The 8,012-nt window shown below is 40.6% G+C and overlaps 1 protein-coding gene across 1 annotated transcript in view; it reads left to right on the top strand.

The window, feature by feature from the left end:
- The window catches only part of LOC101631166, a 28,426-nt gene that overhangs the window by 5,435 nt on the left and 14,979 nt on the right, over positions 1–8,012 (top strand).

Genomic DNA, 8,012 nt, shown 5'->3' with positions numbered 1-8,012 from the left:
TGGGCCTCTCCCCACCCCTTCCTGGGAGGGGTGCAGGCTGTCTCTCTGTAGCTTTTGCATGTTAGATTTCAGTTTCTTCTTTTAGCTTTATGAAGCTTCAGCTAACAACTAAGTGTTGATGTGGAGACAATTGAAAACCATTCAGGGATTGTTAAACATGCACTTTGAATCATACGTGCAACATGGAGTAATACCTATTTCCTACACAACATCCACCCGTTACAGAATACATCAAGGTGGGAACATTACAATGCTCCTGCAATAATTTACATTTAAAAGTAAGTTGAAAAACTAGGCGACACCTCTACACTTGATTCAAGTGGCCAATCTCTGGAGCACTGATGATATCAAATGCAAGACAGAATGAGGAAGCATGAGGAAATCTTAATCTTTCCTGATAAGAAAATATATGATTTTCAGAATTGATAAGTTTTATATATATGAAAAGATATTTTATATAGAGAGTGGATAATCTTTATTAGAACTCTTTAGATCTTTGATAGTGTGAGATGTGGAGGAGGGAGAAGATTTTTCTTGAATTCTAGGTGACCAATGAGTGCATATCACTGGAAGGGGACTTTCATTTTTGGAAATGAGGTAGTTTTTGTTTTTCAGGAATCATCCATGATCAAGTTTTAAGGAAAGTTCCTATTTGAACCCTCTCCCAATCAGATGTGGGGAAGCTATAGTTCTCTCTAGATTTATTCTCATCAAGATAATTCCAAAAAATTAAGGTGCATGACAAAAGAGAGAGATAATTCTGGAAATTTACATAAGACTGCAGTACTTTCTCAATATTTTGTGGGAACAAAGCTGTATTAAAGTTTGGGAAAAAAAATAATATCCGATGCTATGTGAGCAAGCAATGGCCAGTGTAGCAGAATTCCTTGCCAGTAGACTTAACCTGTAATGTAAAGGACATTTCACATAGGATGTGGATCAGTCACTGCATTTAGGACATGCCATCCATTCAAGAAAACCAAAACTATTTTCCTCCCCTGGCCCCCAGCTTTATGAAATATAATTGACATATAGCATTGTGGAAGTTTAAGTAGTGTGATGGGATACTTGATATACAACTATATTATAACGTATTTATCATAGTGACATTAATTAATATTCCCTCACTTGACATAATTCCCAAGTGGTGTTGTTGTTATGGTGAGTGTATTTAAAGTCTACTCTTTTAGCCACTTTCAAGTGAAATACAGGTATTGTTAACTCTAATCCCTCTGATGTACCTATGATAGAGTATAGAGTCTGAGCCAGCCATGGCCAGGGAAGCAGGAATGCATGCAGGAAACTTGGCGAATAGAAGAAATTTCACTAAGGATATAAGTCAGTCAATGCATTTTAGAACATGAATCTCATTTCAAAACAGAAAATGAAATCAACTCAAGAATAAACTCACATGAAATTATGTTTTCTGAGTCTGCAACTCAGTGTTTTCTTGGATTTCAACTCTTTCAATGATTTTCAGGATATAAGTTATAGAGCATTGTAAGATTTCTTCAAACATGTTAGATAATATATTGCAAGTCAACCAAATCTATGGGTCAACTCTTTCTTAGAGTTGAAATATTAAAAACTCCTGAATGTTGTCCCTTATCACTCGGAATTGACCATATTTAGTGAAAGAAGAGCTAATAGGCATTTGAGGTACTGAGTGTTCTGTCTCTCACCTTGGTCTTTGGCTTAATGATCCTTTTTAGAAATAGTTTTCCTCAAACGCAGACGAACGAACGAAGGTAGTTGATTTACTGAATAGAAAAACATTTTATTTTTCTGTTACAGAGTGGATTCTGGTGTTCTCCTGATTTCACACATGCAAACCAAGCCCATCATTGAATAAACAGCCCCAGCATCCACCTCTTTCCAACTTACTCACAAGGTTACTCAGCAGTATAGAGAGACATAACTATTAACCTTGACATCCTTACTGTGCATTCTATCTCCATCTGTGACCTAATTGATGTGACTTAGCTGCCTTGAAGTGTGTTAGTCCTTCACAGGCCCTGGGGAAAGGGAGCCTTAAGCAGCTTGTTTGGCAGTTGAGGATGTGACCGCTAGGTGGCAGGGCACCTCTGCTGATGTGGAAGATGGGAGGACGCATTGCAGTGGGTTCTGAGAGAATCCTTTTGTGGTCTGTGAATCTGACCTAATGTCAACTATCTTAAAATTCATGTGGGTATCTCTATCTAGGTGTATATGTATATGTGTATCTACATGTATTTATTCAAACATGCACATACACACATATGTGTATACATACATCTACCTAAACCTCCAGTGTTCTATAACATATTTTCCCTTGTATATGCCATTCTTTCTCCTTGGGAGTATTTATTCTCTCGATATTCTACTGTCTAGAATTACCTATGTGGGTACTTGAAGCAAACTACATACCAGTTAAACATCAGGGCAACAATTTTAGAGAGAGTTTATAAAATGAGCTGTTAAACTCAAGTTCTAATGCTTTTTAATAAAATGATTAAGTAGGTCCATCCAACACAATAGTCAGAGAGTGAACTCACAACATTCTTCCTCAGAGTATATATACATGTTTTCCCTCTGCCTGGACTGTTTTTCGCTTACTATTCATGTGGCTCACCCATCCTCTTCTTCCCAATCTCTGTTCCTGGTAACATGTGATTTATTAATTAAAAAAGGATGTTCAAAAAGGTTGTTTTGCAGTGTTATATTTCATAGATGAAAGAATCAACATCTAAAGTGTTCATTAATAGGGAAAGCTATATTATCTCTCAAATGAAACCTTAAAAGTAGAAATGTTTCCTTTAAACTCCCATTCAGGGTATCAGGTAATTTCTTGTCGGATCACCTGCTTTTCCTTATCAGGAAACCCGGGGTTTGGGGCTGAGCTGTGTGGCTGCTGAGCTGGTGCATCTGAACTAGTCAGTTGATGGCTTCAGCCAGCAGGGGGCACTGTAGCCCGTAGGAGACAAAGGCTTCCTGATGGCCCCAGCTGGTGAACAGGGAAGGGAACAGGAACATGGGAGTCAGTCAAAGTGCAGGTGGCAAAGGCTGTAAGAGGGGGACAGTGTGTCTGTGAAGTTCACCTCAGGTTTCCAGTTTTGCCACTCTGTGTACACCTCATAATGCTGGAGCCCAGACTGTATTACCTGTGATGAGACTGATTCTCTAAGTACAGGAGCAAGAACAACACTGGGCAGGTGAAGACTGGAGGTCAACAGAACACCACCTTATTTGCTGTTTTCAATTAAAAACTTTTTATGAAAAACAACAAATCCAAGAACTTGGAAACAATTCTAGCAGCATTATTACCAAATAGCCTAACTTTTCATTTATTTCCCCTGGGGTAGAAAGGAATAAGACTAACAACAGCAGTAGAAGGAGGGATGAAAACATGAAAAATGAAAGAAACACCAATAGAAGCAGGAAAGGGAGAGGATTGCAGTTTGACAGCAATGTGCTCCCTGACCAGAATCTGCTGTGGAGGTCAGGAGTGTAGGATAGGTGAGGAGGAGACGGGGAAATTAGTGTACATTTATCTTACTTTTTACCAATTTTTTTCTTAATTTTTTACCAATGATTGTGGGATTCATTTTGAATGAATGCAGAGTGTATGCAGAGTGTAACATATATACTGGACTTCTAGAAAGCTTCTGATTTTGGCAAATGTATTTTCTTCTTTAGCACACAAAGCAACATGTCAGAGAATCTCCCTGACAGAATTTTCTTAAAACTGAATCTTTATTATTTAGGACAATATAGAAATTGGGAATTGGGGGCAGTCTCCCCAGACTCTGCTTCAAAGGCTTCATTATTTTTCAATGCAAATGTTAACCCAGTTGAGACACTCATTGTGTTCAGAAGTATGATCCTCTCTCCTCACTAACTTATACATGTTTCTTCAATGAAGTGTGTTTTAAGAAAACAGAGAACACCTTTATAGCCTCACATATTGGGAATAGGGTCCCTCACCCACCTGTGCTGTTTGCTTCCACAGTTTGGTGAGCCTTGCAGTCCCCTAGGACTGTGGGTGGGGTTTCCTGTTGAGGTGATGACAGACTCAGATGGGATTGGTGCTCAGTGATTCTGGTGGAACATTTGACTATCATTGCCAGAACCCAAGACTTGACAGCCTCCAGAGCAGGGGTGTAGGCAACAATAGAGGGATCATGAGACAGTGGGGTGCTCTGTTGTTGTTTCTTTGGGTCCAGCTTGTCTGTGAGTTGGGGCCCACCCAGATTTGGGGGTGGGGAGCACACCATAGCTGACAGAGGGGTAGTGGAGGGATGCTGACATGGAGCTCATGGGTGTTTCTTGGGCTATCTTATAAGCTCAGAGTCTGCATTAGTGACTGCCTGTTAGGATCATATATATCTGTTCTTCTCTTCCCAGGGGTGAGAGGGCTGCAAGTGAATCAGATTCCTCCATTCCTGAATCTCCAGGAGGGAAAAAATGTCATCCTGATTTGCAACTTTTCTACCACTGTAAACTATGTGCAGTGGTTCCTACAGAAGCCTGGGGGCCGTCTGGTCAACCTGTTTTACATAGCTTCAGCGACCCGGAAGCAGGAGGGAAGGTTAAGCGTCGCACTGAACGCTAACGTTAAGGATAAGGATAAGAACAGCACCCTGAACATCGACGGCTCCCAGCTGGAGGACTCAGCCACCTACTTTTGTGCTCTGGAGACACAGTGCTTTGGGGTGAGCTGCAGCCTGTACCCAAACTGCAGCTGGGCCTCTCCCCACCCCTTTCTGGGATGGGGGGCAGGCTCTGTCACTGTAGCTTTTGCCCAAAATGAGGTTTCAGATTCTTCTTTGCACTTTTTCTCCTGAAGTTAGATATTGCTGGTTTTGTGTCATTATTTTCCAAATCTTCCTTGTTAAAAAAAATCCAAAATATACTATTGGAGCAAGCGCTGTTCCAACAACTCCTTTGGGAGATAGTATGTAAGGGACTTGCATATATCTCTGAAACTGTAGACTGGCTGGCTTAGATTCAGTGTAGTTGGATCTGCAAATATTTTCTTAAATATTTTTGACTCTTTCCTTCAAAGCTTTGCAGGATATAAGGCTCATAGCCTTGCCAAGCTTTCTTCTAGCTTGTCAGATATTGCAGTGCAATGACCAACGAATTTATGGGTCAAGCTACTTCTTGTAGTCAAGTTATTAAAAACTCATGAAGGTTGTCCCTTGCTCCCCCATCACCGAGATTTGACCATCTTTAATGAATTTGCCACATCTTGATTGTTGACATTGACTTTTCTCTGAAAATAGCAGGGTCACGGCAGGAGCAATTTAGATGAACGGCATACATGAAATATTGAGTGTTCTCTCTCTCTGTGATTGCTCTCAGTCATGATGATCCCTTCAGAATGAGACTTTCTCCATAGCAGGAAAAACGGGTGGTTGATTAGACTGACTGAGTAGATATTTTATTTTCTCTGTTAAGGAGTGAATCCTGGTGTTCTCCTGGTTTCAAAAATGCAAACCAAGCCTATCATTGACTAAACATCCCCGGCATCAGCCTCTTTCCAACTTACTCACAAGGTTACTGAACCGTGTAGAGAGACATAAACCTTAACCTCGACATTCTTATCATGCATTAAATCGCCATCTGTGATCTAATTTATGACTTTGCTGCCTTGAAGTGTCTTAGTCCTTCACAGGCCTGGGTAAAGGGAGCCTTAACCAGCAAGTTCAGTGTTTGATGACGTGACCGCTAGGTGGCAGGGTACCTCTGCTGATGTGGAAGATGGGAGGACTCATTGCAGTGGGTTCTGAGAGAATCCTTTTGTGATCTGTGTTCCATTTTGTTGATAATATTTTCCTTTTTCTCACACCGAAATAGAAATACAATGAATTTTTGCCTAAAGAGAGTACCTTTAAATTATGACTATCCATACATGTGTGTATACTGTATGTGTATATGGGTATATGTGTATGTGTACATATGCGTGCATATACAGATCACACACACAACATGTATCCACACATAACCGTCAATGTTTTATAATATATTTTCCCTTGCATTTTCCTTCTCCTTGGGTGTATGTTTTATCTGACTGTTGTACTCTCTCTAGAGTTAACTCAGTGACTAGTTGAAGCAAACTACAGACCAGTTAAATGTCAGGACAGCAGTTCCAGAGAGTTTATTAAATGAGCTGGTGAACTACAGTTCTGATGAACCTTCATAAGATGATTAAATAAGTCCATCCAAGAAAATAACCAGAACATGAACTCACAACATTCTTCCTCAGAGTCTTTGCGCCTGATCTTCCCTCTGCCTGGAGGGTTTTGCAGTTATTGTCTATAGGGATCACTCATTCACTTCTTCCTAGTCCCTGTTTCTGGAAACATATGATCCTGTTAGTAAATAAGAATGTTTATGAAGTTTATTGCAGTGTTATATTTCATAGGTAAAGGAATCAACCTCTTAAGTGTTTGCTAATAGAGAATGGTATATTTTCCCTCAAATGACATTTTACAAGCAAAAACTGGTCCTTTTAAACCTCACATCAGCAGTCAGGTAATTTCTGTAGCAAGCATCCGCATTTCCCTTATCAGGACATTGGGGTGAGTGGGCTGGGGAGCTGGTGCATCTTAATTAATCCTTGTTGATTTTTTTCACCTACCACTGTAGACCCTGGTAGACAAAGATTTCCTGATGGTCCCAGCTGTTGAACAGTTAAGAGAACAGAGAGCATGGGAATCAGTCAAAGGCTGAAGATAGGGACCCTGTGTCTGGGAAGTTCACCTCAGGTTTTCAGTTTTGCCACTCTGTTACTTCATAATGTTGGAGCCCAGAATATAAACCCACACTGATGATGATAATCACCCTGAGCAGAGCTACAGGAACAGTAACAACACTCATCTTGTGAGCCTGGAAGGTCAACAGAACATCATCCCATCAGCTGGTTTCAAATAGAAATTTTTTATGGTACTTAATACCCCAAATCCATTAACTTGTAATTAATTCTAGTACAACTAATATTCTATTTTTTTATGATTCTTCTCTGGATAGGAAAGAATTACATGACCAAGGGCAGTACAAGAAGGGAGGAAAAAAACAAAAACAAAGAAGGAGATACATATGGAAGGAACAAATGAAAAGACAGTAGTTTGAGGACAGTGTGTGCCCCTACCAGAATCTGTGGGTCCTTGTGTGGGTCCCAACGGGAGAAGAGGAGAGGGAAATTAGAGTGTATACATCCTAATTTTCACCAACACTTGTTGGAATCATTTTCTATGCATGTCCTGAATATATTTTCTTCTTCAGTATACAATGCAACATATCAGAGAATTCCTCTTTCAGAATTTTCATATAACTGAACTAGAATTTAGGCCAAAGTAGCCTGGGACATGAGGCATCTCCCCTCCAGCTCTGCTTCAAGGCTTCATTACTTTTCAATGCAAAATTAACCCGTTGAGACACTGATTTTGTAAAGATTTATTTATTTATGCATACAGACACTGATTTTGTAAAGATTTATTTATTTATGCATACAGAACTGGGATACAAGCCAGAGGTTCAGGGGCTATGAGAGGTTTCACCAGAGACAGAGTGGGGAGCAGAACAGATTGACCAAGTACACTGCTGAAGGGAGCAGTGGGCAGGTCAGGGGAGTTCTGCTGTGCCATGTGGGTCACCTCAGGGGTGAGGATCGAACTCATGCTGAAGAGGCTTTAACTTCTTACTGCTGTGCTGTAAACCTCTGTGCCCCCAGGGAGGACATGAGACAGTGATTATTTTTGAAGTTGTTTCTCACACGTTAACCCATACACTTTTCTCACATAATGTGTTTTGAGAAAAAAAAAAAAAGAAATTTTATAACCTCATATATACCCCCCTGCACTGTTTGCTCCCATAGTTGTTGAGATTATTGTGTAGTCTCACAGGGCCGCTGTGGGTGGGGTTTCCTGCTCAGGTGGTGGCAGAGCTCAGATGGCATTGGTGCTCAGTGATTCTGTGGACCATGTGGGCTGTGATTGCCTGCACCCAAGTTTGGACAGCTTCTAGGCAGG

The sequence above is a fragment of the Condylura cristata genome, unplaced genomic scaffold (genome assembly GCF_000260355.1).
Source record: "Condylura cristata isolate star-nosed mole 26May11 unplaced genomic scaffold, ConCri1.0 scaffold00045, whole genome shotgun sequence".
Lineage (NCBI taxonomy): Eukaryota > Metazoa > Chordata > Mammalia > Eulipotyphla > Talpidae > Condylura > Condylura cristata.
The sequence above is the reverse complement of the archived record's forward strand: the minus strand, read 5'-3'. Positions and strand labels throughout refer to the sequence as shown.